Source organism: Cherax quadricarinatus, chromosome 58 (genome assembly GCF_038502225.1).
Source record: "Cherax quadricarinatus isolate ZL_2023a chromosome 58, ASM3850222v1, whole genome shotgun sequence".
In the NCBI taxonomy this organism is placed as follows: Eukaryota; Metazoa; Arthropoda; class Malacostraca; order Decapoda; family Parastacidae; genus Cherax; species Cherax quadricarinatus.
Window position 1 is genome coordinate 11,133,429 of NC_091349.1, and position 17,536 is coordinate 11,150,964.

Below are 17,536 nucleotides of genomic sequence, written 5' to 3' on the forward strand. Positions count from 1 at the left end.
CCTCCAAGATATTGGACCAGGTTCACCCTCCAAAAACCTAGTGGAACTAAGGTCTATCCCAACCCACCTGTGGACCAGATCCACCTCCACAACCAGTGGACTAGGGCCATTGTCCACAAAGGAATCCTAGATAAACCCCTAAAAACCAGTTGGACTAGGATCCACCACTCCAAAACCACCAGTGACTAAGCTCCAGGTTTTCAAACAGCAGGACTGGGTCCACTTTTCCAACAGCCAGTGGACTAGATCCGCCTCCAAAACCTGTGGTAGGGTCCACCCCCCCAAAGACCCTAGGGCCATCCTCCAATCAGTGATAGATAAACCTCCAAAAGCAGTGGATTAGAGTCCATCCTCCAAAACCAGTGGAATAGGGTCCACCCTTCCACACAAATGGACTAGGATCCACCCTCCAAAACCAGTGGTCTAGGATCCACTCTCCAACACCAGTGGACTAGTATCCATCCGTGGACCCTGGATCCACCCTCAAAAACCAGCTGGACTAGGCTCCATCCATCCAAAACCAGTGGACCTAAGATCCATCCTCCAACCAGTGGAACTAGGATCCATATTAGCCTACGTTAAACCAAATAGATATCCTTGGTTAGTGGTACTAGGAAATACTATACCCTCAACAAACCAAGAAATGCAGCTAGGCCAAATGTCAAAGCTCCTTACCCGGCACTCCCCAACAGGGCCATGTGATCGTGGAGAATGATGCATTGCCATGTTGGTCCTTAATTGATTATGCCTGCTATGTTGATTTACAGAGAAATCTCATTTGGAGTAATGCAAACAAGCTCCAGGATTATTCCTTTGGCTGTTCCAGATTCACAAAAGTTCTTAACATGAGGAAGGCCGTTTGGTATTTCCCTCCGTAAAATCCATGATAGGATTCTGAAATTAACACCCTCTTAATTAGAATGTTGAGAAACACCAGACACTGGACTAGTGAATCACCCTGGTCAGAGGTAAATACACACAGATCTAAAGGATTGGCTGCAATTGGATAAGTTTTATAACCAGAACTACTCCAGAGGCCAACAAGTGGCACTCACCCCTCCATGGAAGATGTCATTTAATCCACATACCTAAAACCAAGTCCCTCCCAAGGAGCTACAGGTAATCCCACCCTTCCTTAAACTCTTGTTATAATGGAACGTAAGGGAAGAAATTTCTCACCAGCTGTAATGCTATCAACGTTATAACCAGATGGATCTAAACAGGAGTCCTTCTGGCAGGGCTGATCTGCTCAATTCACCAGTTAAGGACGTATAATTTGGGTGGAGCAGGCTAAGTTAACCCAATCCAACGGGTCCTACCAGTGGACTGAATTTATTTATTTATTTAATTACCATCCACCACGCAGTAGTACTATGAGAGTTACAAATCCACTTATACTATGTGTAGCATTACGGGCTGGCCATAAAATTAACCTTAACCATTAACAAGCAATGATGGAAATCAGATAAAACATTAATGGGTAAACAGATTACTATAGCCCATAAGGAGTATTACCAAGCACAGTATGGTTGCATGTATTATTGTACATCCAGTAGGAGAATTCCCTTTTAGGTAGTTTATTTAAAAAAATAGTAAAGTTAGCTTAGGGTTTAACATTTATGGATATAATTGAGCATTTAAGGATCCTAAATTTTAAGGTTGAGTTATTCCCTTTATTTGGCTTTTGGGTGAGTAAGACTTTGAGAAGACGAATTTATAAACAGGTAGTTTTATATTTACAGGTAATGGGAATCCAGATTTTAGGCCTATGCAAAATTGAGTTTTTGGACTAGGTATACAGGAACCACTCCGATCGCATTACCATGTGGTTCTGTTGAGGCTGGCAAGGATGTTTGGAGGGCCACCCATCAGAGCAAGTGTTCTATGATGGTAATGGTGTAATAAGTATGGATGTTTTGTATGGTGAGTAGGTTTATGTTTGAATATTGGATGCTGTAGTAGTCCATTTATCATTCTAACCTCAATTTTTGGTTGGGTAATTAGTCTGAGGATGGTTGTTGTTGAGCCCCATGCCACAAATCCATAGGTGAGATAGGGAAATAAGCATGATATACCAGAGGGTGACTGTGGAGGCATAACCATCCCTCCAATAGTATGCACAGTCTTGGAAATTTTTTTGAAATTTGTTACTATGTGTATGGGAAATTGAGTCCTATTATCCAAGGTGGATTCCTGGCACCTTTCCTCTGTTAGCTTTGTGATAGGTGATCCGTTTATCATTATGTTAAGAGGGATCTGTATCCTACCAACAGAACAGGTTTAATTGGAGTGAAGTTTTTAGTCCTCATCCAGGTAGATATTTTCCTGTATCTGGCCCATTTACAGCATTGGCAGTGACTGGGTCGGGAAGGAAACTAGGGTATGCTATGTGGGTTTGGAGTAATTCGTACATTTAGGTCATTTATGTATAGGAGTGAGGAGAGGGCCAATGGACCACCCTGTGGGACAACCAACTGTGATTGGTTGTGCAGAAGTTTGGGTCCCCATTTGCGAAATCATATTCTTCTGTTGCTGAGGTAATGACTTGAGGTAGTTAAAGGGCCCCTCCCTTAAAAATACCATGTGTGACAAATGGGAGAAGTCATGGTCCAACTGCATCCAGCTGGATAAGTCAATGAGGATCACAGTACTCCTTTTTCTCATTGCCAGTGGTATATATGTTCTAGCTGTACCAATTTTAGCAAATCATTAGTATTTTTATTAGGCCTGAATCCAAATTAGGGGTTGGAGTGGGAGAAGGAGGAGTAGATTCTGTTTATGAATTAATTTTTAAGATTTTTGAGAGTGTGTTGGACCATTCCTATGAGTACAACTGTTTGGTCTCCTGTGGATCAGACCCTTGCATTTTGAGTACTGTAGGGAAGGTGGAGGATTCCAATGGATTTGTTAAAGGTGCCCAATGATTGGTGATAGCAAAACCTTGTGGCCTATTTTTTTGTATATAAAGGTGGAAGGCATTTAAACCTCCTCCTTGTTTTTAGATAATAAGGGGAGACTAGGGTTAGTCCATAGCCTAGAAACCAGTGTGTTCAGGGTCCGTGAGGTAGTCATTTGGTGGGGGTATCTGAAAGCCCTTGGGATTTTATTGGCAAAAGGCTTTTGTCCTAGTGGAGAAATTCATTGAGTCCTGTTTCTCCTTTCCTGAGGGAGTTGAAGGTTCATCTGGGATTTGCTAATTTTATTTCCATTTCGTGACAAATGGTTTTTTCTCCCAGGAATTTGATAGGGTTTTCCAGGTCCCTTTTTTTATATCCAAAACCTAGTAAGGATAATCTAGGATCATAATACAATTTTTTTTGCCTCCTTATCAGGCCTGGTTAGATTGGACTAGTAAGCTTTTGTTTGGTCTCTGGTTATGTGACCCATTCCTGTACTGTTTTTCATATTGGTGTTTTTTACTATGGATCCAGAATGCCCTGGGCCAAAAAGCCAGGGACTTGACTCAGGCTCCTTAGCTGTCAAAATCCTGTTTAGTTTTTTTAGGCAGTGCTATTATAGAGTCTTTTTAGAAAATTATTAACATCCAACATATCGTATAGATTTAGCTCAGTGTGCCAGTCCATGTACTTGTGTTGAGTTATTAATGGCTGCCTCAAAATTGAAGTCTTGAGGTGACTTTAGTAGTGTCTTGGGGTAGTTACCAAGAGTTGTAGGGAAAGTAGGGAGTGGTCCCTTTGTGGTATTATCTGTAAATCCTGATTTTAAAGGGGATAGGTGTTGGTCAGATGTGGTCAGTAGGAAACCACTAGTCTCTGTAAACTGTAGGTTTTGAATTGTTCAAAGCAAATACAGTTACTCATTGTGTTTAATTCAGTAACGAAAGATCTGGTTCTTGCAGGAGATTTATGGGTCACCTGAAGTGTGACTTTTGTTCAACCCCAAGCAGTTATCATACTTCCTAGGTTTTGACTAAATTGCTAAGTTTATGTGGAACTCTGTAGATGTTTATCAATGCATTTTTGTAGTATTTGGATTTGAATTTAGGCATTATATATTCCCCTTATGTTCATCCCTGCAATGTGATACATTCCCTAGTTGGTTCTGAGTATTATAGCCACCCCCTTTGGTCTGGCCTACAGTTATGGCAAAGTAATGTAATATTAAATAATTGAGCAGTTTATTGCACAATAAAAAGTAAAAAAAATGAGGTAGTTGGTACTAGCTAGCAAAAGATGGTTTTGGTACTTGCAAAAAAGTAATTGGAATATATACTAATTGCATACACAATGAAAAGTGACTAAAAAACAAGTAGTGATAAACAAAATTAAATGGACAGGTAAGAATAATGAATATTATTAATTTGGAGTAAGATTTGACTTGTAATTTAAAATTATGAACAATTAATAGCAGTAAGAAAGAAGTATAGAGTATTGGAGGTAGTTGGCATTAGCTAGTGATGAAAAATAATAAAAATAATAATGCACAATATAATAGTAACGTACATTATATGCACCACACGTATATATGTATTAAGGGCACTTATCTAATCTGTTACAGAAATGTCAGCTTTTCTAAGGAAGGTAGAGAAATCATGTTCGTTTGAGATGGTATATTGTTGTTTGCAATCCTAATGGCGCTAAAGCTAACCTATGACACTGAGCTTGACTCCATCATCATTGCTGATTCTATGTCATCATTGAAGGCTCTTGACTCATATAATGACTCCAACAACATGCTCATTGGAGAAGCCAGGTATAGATACTCAAAAATTAGGGACAAAGGAATTAATGTACAATTGCTATGGATCCCATCACACATTGGATTACTCCTTCATGATAAAGTTGATATGTTACCCAAGAAGAGTACCCAGAAGGAGAATGTAGAATATAACTTTGGTATAACTGTGTCTAGCATTAGGAATAATATTAGGAGAGAAGTAAATAATGAAAATGATTGTTATAGGAATGCAGTTAGAAGCCTGAGTAGATCTATAACCCACTATAACATGAACGTAGATAAGTATGTTTATGGAGCAACTTGCAATGTGAACAGACTGACTGATGTTGTAGTGGCCAGGCTTAGGCTTGGTTACAAGTACTTCTGGCAGTTTGGGAGACACACAGACGATGATCAAACTAAATGTAAATGATGTGATCAGGCATATGGTCACTCTCTTGAACACTATGTGCTTAATTGTCCACTTATTGAGGAATACAGAGACAGACAGTATAATAACCTATGTGACATGTCAAGATATCTTATTAATGAAAATAAGATAACAGATATACTAAGCAAATTTCTTAAATTTGCTTGCAACAGATAAGTGAACTATAGATATGTAGATATAAATCCATATGTATTCCTGTTAACCCTTTGGGGCCCAGTTCCTAGGCCTTTTGTGTATCCACATGCTCTTGCGCTACCGTCCACAGGATGGATATGGGGTGCACAATAAATTAGCCACTTCGGTGGCAAAATCTACTCTAATCCATCACCAGTGGACTAGGATCCACCCTCCAAAACCAGTGGACTAGGATTCACCCTCCAACACCAGTGGACTAGGGCCCACTCTCCAAAAAATGTGGACTAGGATCCACCCTGCAACACCAGTGGACTAGGATCCACCCTCCAAAACCTGTGGACTAGGGTCCACCCTCCAACATAAGGGGACTAGGGTCCACCCTCCAAAAGCAGTGAACTAGGGTCCATCCTCCAACACCAGTAGACTAGGATAAACCCTCCAAATGCAGCTGACTAGGATCTACCCTCCAAAAGCAGTGGACTAGGATCTGCCCTCCAAAACCAGTGGACTAGGATCTACCCTCCAACACCAGTGGACTAGTATCCACCCTCCAAAACCAGTGAACTAGGATCCACCCTCCAAAACCAGTGGACTAGGATCCACCCTCCAACACCAGTGGACTAGTATCCACCCTCCAAAACCAGTGAACTAGGATCCACCCTCCAAAACCAGTGGACTAGGATCCACCCTCCAACACCAGTGGACCAGGATCCACCCTCCAAAACCAGTGAACTAGGATCCATCCTCCAACACCAGTGGACTAGGATCCACCCTTAACACCAGTGGACTAGGATCCACCCTCCAAAACCAGTGGACTAGGATCCACCTTCCAAAACCAGTGGACGAGGATCCACCCTCCAACACCAGTGGACCAGGATCCACCCTGCAAAAAAAAAGTGGACTAGGATCCACCCTGTAAACCCAGTGGCCTAGGGTCCACCCTGCAATAACAGTGGACTAGGGTCCATCGTCCTACACCACTAGACTAACATTCACCCTCATAAACCAGTGGACTAGGGTCCATCCTCCAACCCCATTCCTAATTTCATAACATTCTAGCTCCATTCCTAGTTTAACATACTAGGTACACTCCAGGTAAACATTCCTAGTTTCCTAACATACTACATACATTTGTACTAGTTTCACAAATAAGACAAAGTTCATTCCTAGTTTCACAATAGACTAGGTTCACTTCTTGTTACAAAACTAGGAGACTAGGTTCACTCCGTTTCACAACTAATAGACAAAGTTCACCCCAGTTACAAAACTAGCAGACTAGGTTCACTGCTAGTTTCACTAACAGACTAGGTTCACTCCTAATTTTACAATAGACTAGGTTCACTCCTAGTTTTACAATAGACCATGGTCGTTCCTGGTTTCAAAACTTTAGACTAGGTTTATTACCAGTTTCAAAAGAAACATTAAATTTCTTTATTCTTGGCAACTTAAGATAAAAAAAAAATAAAATTTCTACCACAAATAAAATATGATCATTGCCAGTTAAAATAATTAACATTTGATATTATCAAAGTCAAAAACCTCTCCTGAAAATTCCCACAGTCTTTTCAGGCAGCCCAGTATTTGTAACAACAATGATGTAGACTACAACTTTGGTTTCAGAACTTACAAAGTGCATTCAGTGATTTCACAATAATTCTTTTATGACAAACTGGTATGCCTCTGTCTTTACATTATACTGCATTCCTGGCTTTACATTAAACTGCATTCCTGGCTTTACATTAAACTGCATTCCTGGCTTTACATTAAACTGCATTCCTGACTTTACATTAAACTGCATTCCTGGCTTTTCAGCAAGTAACCTTGTACAAAACAACAAAATATTTTTGTATTCCACACAATCTTGCACTGCAGCTTAGCAATTGCAAAAATTTAATAAGCGTGTTGAACATTTCAGCCCATAAAACTGAATTCCATGAAAAATATATCAGCGTTAGATGTACGTCTTTATACAATTAGGCAACTCCTCCGCCTCATGATAGACAAGAGTATCGAGCCTTCCCCACTTCTCACATTAAATATTTTAAACACAAACTGATACAATAATTTAGGAATTACCATTAAAGTTACAAGATGTACGAGTTTTGAACAGGAAGCTAAACGTACTAAAAATAAGAGATCAGCGAGTCAATTGCTCCATCATTGCATATTAAAAAAAATACCTAGTTTCGGTAGCCTCATGCACCATGTACATTGAAATTACTTCTAAAATTCTGTATTTGAGTTTAAAAAAAACTTACCTGGAGTTACCTCTGTCAAGTTGCCGTTGAAATGTGTGGACACAAGTTACCTGTCAAGTTGATTACCTGAGAAACACATCTGTATAAAACAATCTAAGTGGGGAGAAAAAAAAACACACGGTGATTGTTGTTGTATCGAATTGTTACAGATTGTTGGCAATTGTGGTGGTGGTGGTTACTGCAGTGCTGACTGGTGGTTTTTAAGTGCCAGGTTAATTACAGAGCAACGTAAAAGTTTGAAAAAGAATATACAACAACAATTAAACTGCGTTAATACACCAATGCAAGTCAATAAAAAAAATTAAAAGCACATAAAACATTAGGTAAACATAGGGTAAATAACATTAGATATAAAACATTTGCTGGTGTGCAGCCAGCAGTAACAGCCTGGTTGATCAGGCTCTGATCCACCAGGAGGCCTGGTCGCAGATCGGGCCACGGGGGCATTGACCCCCAGAACTCTCTCCAGGTAAACAGAAGATATAAAACATTAGAAAATATATAATAGGATATAAAACATGAGAAAATAAATATGTAAAACATTAGGATATAAACGTAAGACATAAAACATTAGAATATATAAAACATTAAAATATAAAACAGGTATAAAACATTGTAAGATAAAACAAAAAAACATTATAAATATGAAACATTAGGAAATATAAATATGAAACATTAGAAAATATAAATATGAAACATTAGGAAATATAAATATGAAACATTAGGAAATATAAATATGAAACATTAGGAAATATAAATATGAAACATTAGGAAATATAAATATGAAACATTAGGAAATATAAATATGAAACATAAAACATTATAAATATAAAACATAAAATACATGAAACATTAGAACATTATATAAAACAGAAAATATAAACATTAGAATGTATAAAACATTGGGTATAAAACATTAGAAATAAAACATTAAAATATAAAACATTAGATGGTATAAAACAAAATATAAAACATTAGAAGGTATAAAGCAATCAGAAGATATAAAACATTAAAATATAAAACATTAGATATAAAACATTATTAAATATAAAATATTAGAAGATATAAAAGAGAAGATATAAAATATTAGAAGATATAAAACATTAGATATAAAACATTAGAAGATATAAAACATTAGATATAATACATTAGAAGATTAAAACATTAGAAGGTATAAAACATTAGATATAAAACATTAGAAGATATAAAACATTAGATATAATACATTAGAAGATTAAAACATTAGATATAATACATTAGAAGATTAAAACATTAGATATAATACATTAGAAGATTAAAACATTAGAAGGTATAAAACATTAGATATAAAACATTAGAAGGTATAAAACACTTGGCAGTATAAAATGGTTTAAAACAATATGGTTGGCAGTTTAAATAATTGCAAGAGAGAGTTTCATACATTAAGCAGGACAGTACTACCTAGGGTGACAGTAGCCTCAGGCTGATAGTGCCCCAGTGCTACCCAGGCTGATAGTGCCCCAGTGCTACCCAGGCTGATAGTGCCCCAGTGCTACCCAGGCTGATAATAGCCCAAGTGCTATCCAGGCTGATAATAGCCCAAGTGCTACCCAGGCTGATAATAGCCCCAGTGCTACCCAGGCTGATAATAGCCCAAGTGCTATCCAGGCTGATAATAGCCCAAGTGCTATCCAGGCTGATAATAGCCCAAGTGCTACCCAGGCTGATAATAGCCCAAGTGCTACCCAGGCTGATAATAGCCCAAGTGCTACCCAGGCTGATAATAGCCCAAGTGCTACCCAGGCTGATAATAGCCCAAGCACTACCCAGGCTGATAGTGCCCCAGTGCTACCCAGGCTGATAGTGCCTCAGTGCTACCCAGGCTGATAGTGCCCCAGTACTACCCAGGCTGATAACCCAAGTGCTACCCAAGCTGATAATAGCCCAAGCACTACCCAGGTTGATAGTGCCCCAGTGCTACCCAGGCTGATAGTGCCCCAGTGCTACCCAGGCTGATAGTGCCCCAGTACTACCCAGGCTGATAGCCAAAGTGTTACCCAGGTGTGAGCAGCACCCAGGTATAAACAGCCTAAGTATGAGCAGCACCCATGCACTGGACAAGCACCTAAAGTCGGTTCCTGACCAGCCGGGCTGTGGCTCGTACGTTGGTTTGCATGCAGCCAGCAGCAACAGCCTGGTTGATCAGGCTCTGATCCACCAGGAGGCCTGGTCACAGACCGGGCCGCGGGGGCGTTGACCCCCGGAACTCTCTCCAGGTAAACTCCAGGTAAACCCAGGTGTAGCACCTGGATGTGAGCAGCACCCAGGTATGAGCAGCACCCAGGTGTAGCACCCGGGTATGTGCAGCACCCAGGTGTAGCACCCGGGTATGTGCAGCACCCAGGTGTAGCACGTGGGTATGTGCAGCACCCAGGTGTAGCACGCGGGTATGTGCAGCACCCAGGCATAGCATCCTGGTATGAGCAGCATGCAGGTATGAGCAACACTCACACACAAACATATTCCCAAAATATAAATCTTATAAACACCAGTTTTATATGAAATAAGTATAACAGAAGGTAAAGTACACAGCAAGGAATACATGAAGAAATATTAACTTACTTCATGTTAGTTGTCTTGGTTTAACTAACTACTTGCCCAATATAAGTGTTATGAGGTTACTGCTGAAATCATCCAGGGGTTGAGAAGTTCAAATATCTTGCCGAGGTTGAGAAGTTCAAATATCTTACTGGGGTTGTGAAGTTCAAATATCTTGCTGGGGTTGAGAAGTTCAAATATCTTGCTGGGGTTGAGAAGTTCAAATATCTTGCTGGGGTTGAGAAGTTCAAATATCTTGCTGGGGTTGAGAAGTTCAAATATCTTGCTGGGGTTGAGAAGTTCAAATATCTTGCTGGGGTTGTGAAGTTCAGATTTCTGGAATGATAAAATGCCCATTTCACTTGACTAATATGAAGCCTACCAAAAGGTAAATACTGGAAATACATAAGTAGCACAGGATTGTAGATGAATGGTTCAGAGAACCGACACAGTTGATAAATTAGACACGTGCAACTCTTGGGTTTACCTGGAGTTTACCTGGAGAGAGTTCCGGGGGTCAACGCTCCTGTGGCCCGGTCTGTGACCAGGCCTCCTGGTGGATCAGAGCCTGATCAACCAGGCTGTTACTGCTGGCTGCATGCAATCCAACGTACAAACCACAGCCCGGCTGGTCAGGTACCGACTTTAGGGGGTATCTTTATTGAGGAAACGTTTCGCCACACAGTGGCTTCATCAGTCCATACAAAGGAGAAACGTGAAGAACAGGAGGAGAATGAGGTAATCAGTCCCTCAACCTCGAGTCGATATGGTCAGTCCATCAATCTTGAATAGAATGCAGCATATGTGTGGAAAAGTAGCTTATAAACCGTAGGCAGGAGAGGTGCAGCAGTCGTAGGTGGTGTCACATTTGTACAATGTGGAAGTAGGTCATGCCCAAGGGTTAGGTTGGGAAAAGGGGGGCAAAAGGTCGAAGTTCCTAAACCTGTACTCCCTGGAATGCAGGCAAGAGAGATGATTATATACACCTGGAAAATCCTAGAGGGACTAGTACTGAACTTTCACACGAAAATCACTCACAACGAAAGCTAAAGACCGGCAGACGATGCAACATCCCCCAATGAAAAGCAGGGGTGTCACTAGCACGTTAAGAGACAATACAATAAGTGTCAGGGGCCCGAGACTGTTCAACTGCCTTCCAGCATACATAAGAGGGATTACCAATAGACCCCTGGTTGTCTTCAAGCAGACACTGGACAAGCACCTGAAGTCGGTACCCGACCAGCTGGGCTGTGGCTCGTACGTTGGATTGCATGTAGCCAGCAGTAACAGCCTGGTTGATCAGGCTCTGATCCACCATGAGGCCTGGTCACAGACCGGGCTGCAGGGGCGTTGACCCCGGGAACTCTCTCCAGGTAAACTCCAAGTAAGATTATACAGCGTGTGTGGGGGGGGGGGATGGAAGGTATTCAGTCAATTCAGAGAATTGGAGCACAGATACAATTCCCTAGATCAAGAGCCCCTTACCAGCATCAAGGGGTGACACTAGACAAGGTGTGCTGCTCCACCACAAACTAATATGCTCAATAGCCCATCAACATTCCTAACACCCTTACCATCATGATTCCTAACACCCTCACCATCATTCAAAGTTTATTCTCTATAAAGATTACAATGTTGAATTTACAGAATTTGGTTATGTGGTTTACATGTAGTTAAATAATGATTACAGAGTGTACCACTAGAACGCCTAGCATGGCTAGGCATTTCGGGCAGACTTAGTTTAATTCTTTATTTTAAAATATTACAAATTATGAGGTAAGTTGGTATTATGGCTAAGTGACTAAATACTAGTTTGTGAGTTTAGCAATGTGAATGCTTTTGTTTTGGCACAGTACATAGTTTCAGTATTGGAGTATCATAGGATTCATTATTTTAAGATTGAGATTAATATTTCTGTTTATGGTCAAATGGGTGAGTGAGTGTAAGTGTGAACCACCAGGTGGTATTCGTGTAGTTAGTTGATGGGGTTTATCAGGGAGGTAAGATGTTTTCTAATGGTAGTTTTGAAGGTGATGAATGTGTCTGCAGTTCTAGAGTTCTCAGTTAGTGTTCCAGATTTTAGGGCCTTTGACATACATTGAATTTTTGTAAAGGTTTAGTCGGACATGGGGAATGTCGTAGAGATGTTTGTGTCTGGTGTTATGCCTGTGGGTTCTGTCACAACTATCAAGAAAGCATTTTAGGTCAAGGTTGATACTGGAGTTTAAGGTCCTGTAGATGTAGATTGCACAGTAGTAAGTGTGGATGTACTGAACAGGGAGTAAGTTTAGATCTATGAAGAGTGGGGGGGTGTGTTGCCAGGGATGGGATTTAGTGATTATTCTTACTGCAGCTTTTTGTTGGGTTATTATTGGCTTTAGGTGTGTTGCTGCAGTTGATCCCCAAGCACAAATAGCATAGGTGAGGTATGGATAAATAAGTGAGTGGTATAGTGTGAGAAGGGCATTTTGCGGCACGTAGTATCGTATCTTGGAGAGGATCCCAACTGTTTTGGATACTTTTTTGGTTATGTGTTGGATATGGGTGCTGAAATTCAGGTTGTTGTCAAGGTATAGGCCTAGGAATTTGCCCTCATTATGTCTGGTAATTAGAGTGTTGTCGATCTTAATGTTAATTTGTGCATCTCCTGCTCTGCTACCAAACATAATATAGTAGGTTTTGTCAGTGTTAAGCGCAAGTTTATTGGCTGTCATCCAAGTCGATATTTTGATCAGCTCCTCGCTAACAACATGACTCCTAACACCTTCACCATCATGACTTAATTCACCATCACTACTATGGAGTGAATGATGATTCATGTGTTTCTTCTTTTCTGGGTCACTGCCTCAGTGGGAAATGGCCGCTGTGTTAAAAAAAAAAAAAAAAAAAAAAAAAAAAAGAATTTTAAATACAAAATACTGTATGAATTTTGAGGAAGGAGCAGCATATTTTTTAATGGATTTTTAATAGCCTAATTAAAACCAAATAAGGAAAAAAAAAAGTTGATTCAGACATATTTTGGATTTTAAAATGCACTGTGGAAATAAGCTAATTACTCTAGTTACTTTATCAAGTTTAAAGTCTATCTACTACATGAGGGTTCAATTAAGTTTGCATGTAACCTGTTGACTGTCAAGAATACTTGATAACTATCAGGGAGATTAAAATTTAACATTTATATACAACCCTCTTATATATAAAGTCCTTTCTAAAGTTTCTCTTATATGCTTAAAGGAATATTTTTTTAATTTAATGTAAAAATTATGTATCAAAAGAACCTTAGAAAACTTACCTAATCTTATTATAACAAGCACAATTTAATTTAGCAAGTTTACAATAATTTAATAAACAATGAAACATTTTTTTTTTGTTAGGTTCAGAATTGTGAAATTATTGAATATACAAATTTTTGCTTGCCTTATTCGGCAAGAAGAGCGTTGTTATTTAAGCCAAACTCACAAGTGTTACCTATTCAGCACAACATACTTATATACACACATACACGCATCTTCATAGGGAAGTGTGTAAGCCGTGCGTGTCTTAAGAGGAGAGTAAAATGCGGGAAGCAAGGAGTTAGTAACCCCTTCTGTATACATTACTGAATTTAAAAAGAGAACTTTCGTTTTTCTTTTGGGGGCACCACCCCGCCTTGGTGGGATACGACTGATTTGTTGAAAGAATACACACGCACACTGGCTGTCTCCCACCGAGGCAAGATGACCCAAAAAAGAAACACTTTCACCATCATTCACAGTATCACCGTCTTCGCAGAGGTGCACAGATAAGACAGTTCAGACGTCACTCCAAATGGCAAATATCCCAAACCTCTTAAACTGTAGGTATTGTATTTCCACCTCCAGGACTCAAGTCCAGCTAACCTTTTTCCCTGAATACCTTCACAAAATATTACCTTGCAACTCAGTGTACACATGAAATATAGCATCCGTTTCCACTACTCCACTATAAGGAATTCTTATTATTATAATAAAAAAGAAGTGCTAAGCCACAAGGACTATACAGCTCCACTATAAGGAAGATGACAAATTTTGTACAACGATGTGAATATGTAACCAGGTACTCTGAGCTGTCTGACCCTTGTAGGTTTAGCGCTTCTTTTTTATTATAACTGATTATAATAAACAGGTATTAAACCTCAGCAAACACTTCATAAACAAGTTCCATATCTGGACCACAAACACTTTATATTTGAGATACAGTGGACCCCCAGATTACATCATCGGATTACGTAAAATTCGGATTAAGTGAAGTTTTTGCATCAAAATATTGGCTCGGTTAACGACAAAACTCGGTTAAAGTCATTCGTCCCAAATGTGTCCGTGGGGATTGAGCAGCTCGCCACTCCATGTACAGCGTGTGCCGTTGTTTACAAGCCAGTGAGGACGATTCCACGCATACATGCGATAAATTTTGTATTATTCCATTGTTTTTAGTGCTTGTAATTGCTAAGTAAGTCACCATGAGCCTAAAGAAAGCTTCTAGTGTCAGCCCTGTGGTAAAGAGGGTGAGAAATACCATTGAATTCAAGAAAGAGATCATTGCAAAATATGAAAGTGGAGTGCATGTCTCCAAGCTGGCCAGGTTGTATAACAAACCCCATACAACCATCGCTACTATCTTGGCCAAGAAAAAGGCAATCAAGGAAGCTGTTGTTGTGAAAGGTGGAAATCTGCTCACAAAACAGAGATCACAAATACTCGAAGATGTGGAGAGATTGTTGTTGGTGTGGATCAACGAGAAACAATTATCAGGAGATAGTGTTTTGCAGTCAATTATACGTGAAAAGGCAAGGCAGTTGCATAATGATCTCACTAAGAAAATGCCTGAAAGTAGTGCTGATATTGATGAATTTAAGGCCAGCAAAGGCTGGTTTGAGAGATTTAAGAATCATAGTGGCATACACAGTGTGATATGGCATGGTGAGGCTGCCAGTTCTGACAAAAAAAAACGGCTGAAAAATATATGCAGGAATTTAAGGGGTATTGGGCCCCTACTTAAACAAGACGGGTCCTACACAGATGACAGCAAGGAAATGAGTGAGCTACTCAAGTCCCAATATGACTCAGTTTTTAGCAAGCCGCTAACCAGACTGAGAGTTGAAGATCAAAACGAATTTTTTATGAGAGAGCCACAAAATTTGGTTAACACAAGCCTATCCGATGTTATCCTGACGCCAAATGACTTCGAACAGGCGATAAATGACATGCCCATGCACTCTGCCCCAGGGCCAGACTCAAGGAACTCCGTGTTCATCAAGAACTGCAAGAAGCCCCTATCACGAGCCTTTTCCATCCTATGGAGAGGGAGCATGGACACGGGGGTCGTCCCACAGTTACTAAAAACAACAGACATAGCTCCACTCCACAAAGGGGGCAGTAAAGCAACAGCAAAGAACTACAGACCGATAGCACTAACATCCCATATCATAATCTTTGAAAGGGTCCTAAGAAGCAAGATCACCACCCATCTAGAAACCCATCAGTTACACAACCCAGGGCAACATGGGTTTAGAACAGGTTGCTCCTGTCTGTCTCAACTATTGGATCACTACGACAAGGTCCTAAATGCACTAGAAGATAAAAAGAATGCAGATGTAATATATACAGACTTTGCAAAAGCCTTCGACAAGTGTGACCATGGCATAATAGCGCACAAAATGGGTGCTAAAGGGATAACAGGAAAAGTCGGTCGATGGATCTATAATTTCCTCACTAACAGAACACAGAGAGTAGTCATCAACAGAGTAAAGTCCGAGGCAGCTACGGTGAAAAGCTCTGTTCCACAAGGCACAGTACTCGCTCCCATCTTGTTCCTCATCCTCATATCTGACATAGACAAGGATGTCAGCCACAGCACCGTGTCTTCCTTTGCAGATGACACCCGAATCTGCATGACAGTGTCTTCCATTGCAGACACTGCAAGGCTCCAGGCAGACATCAACCGAATCTTTCAGTGGGCTGCAGAAAACAATATGAAGTTCAACGATGAGAAATTTCAATTACTCAGATATGGTAAACACGAGGAAATTAAATCTTCATCAGAGTACAAAACAAATTCTGGCCACAAAATAGAGCGAAACACCAACGTCAAAGACCTGGGAGTGATCATGTCAGAGGATCTCACCTTCAAGGACCATAACATTGTATCAATCGCATCTGCTAGAAAAATGACAGGATGGATAATGAGAACCTTCAAAACTAGGGAGGCCAAGCCCATGATGACACTCTTCAGGTCACTTGTTCTATCTAGGCTGGAATATTGCTGCACACTAACAGCACCTTTCAAGGCAGGTGAAATTGCTGACCTAGAAAATGTACAGAGAACCTTCACGGCACGCATAACGGAGATAAAACACCTCAATTACTGGGAGCGCTTGAGGTTCCTGAACCTGTATTCCCTGGAACACAGGCGGGAGAGATACATGATTATATACACCTGGAAAATCCTAGAGGGACTAGTACCGAACTTGCACACGAAAATCACTCACTACGAAAGCAAAAGACTTGGCAGACGATGCAACATCCCCCCAATGAAAAGCAGGGGTGTCACTAGCACGTTAAGAGACCATACAATAAGTGTCAGGGGCCCGAGACTGTTCAACTGCCTTCCAGCATACATAAGGGGGATTACCAACAGACCCCTGGCAGTCTTCAAGCTGGCACTGGACAAGCACCTAAAGTCGGTTCCTGACCAGCCGGGCTGTGGCTCATACGTTGGTTTGCGTGCAGCCAGCAGCAACAGCCTGGTTGATCAGGCTCTGATCCACCAGGAGGCCTGGTCACAGACCGGGCCGCGGGGGCGTTGACCCCCGGAACTCTCTCCAGGTAAACTCCAGGTACATAGAGGCTGAACAATTAAAACCTCAACAAGTGTTCAGTTGTGATGAAACAGGCCTGTTTTGGAAGAAAATGCCAAACAGGGCCTACATTACTCAGGAGGAAAAGGCACTCCCAGGACACAGGCCTATAATATACAGGCTTAATCTCATGTTTTGTAGTAATGCTAGTGGGGATTGCAAAGTGAAGCCTTTACTCGTGTATCGCTCGGAAACTCCCAGTGTGTTCAAGAAAAACAGTGTCGTCAAGACTAAATTGTGTGTGATGTGGAGAGCAAACAGTAAGGCATGGGTCATGAGGGACATATTCCATGAGTGGTTCCATGATGTGTTTGGCCCCACTGAAAAATACCTCCTGGAAAATAAATTGGAACTCAAGTGTCTCCTGGTATTAGACAATGCTCCTGCTCATCCTCCAGACTTGGAAGAGCAAATGGTACCAGAGTTTAGTTTCATCAGTCAAGTTTTTGCCTCCTAACACTACTCCTCTCCTCCAGCCCATGGACCAGCAGGTCATTTCAAATTTCAAAAAACTGTACACCAAAGCATTGCTTCAAAAGTGCTTTGAAGTGACCTCAGATACTG

General features: G+C 40.6%; 1 long non-coding RNA gene across 2 annotated transcripts in view; it reads right to left on the reverse strand.

Annotated features, from left to right (window-relative positions):
• Nucleotides 1-6,679: 6,679 nt before the first annotated feature.
• The window catches only part of LOC128698071 (uncharacterized), a 50,881-nt gene continuing 40,024 nt past the window's right edge, over nucleotides 6,680-17,536 (reverse strand). For both annotated transcript variants that reach the window (XR_011393625.1, XR_011393624.1), the window contains one exon: nucleotides 6,680-10,434. This is a non-coding gene — a long non-coding RNA (uncharacterized lncRNA). The remainder of the gene's footprint in view (nucleotides 10,435-17,536) is intronic.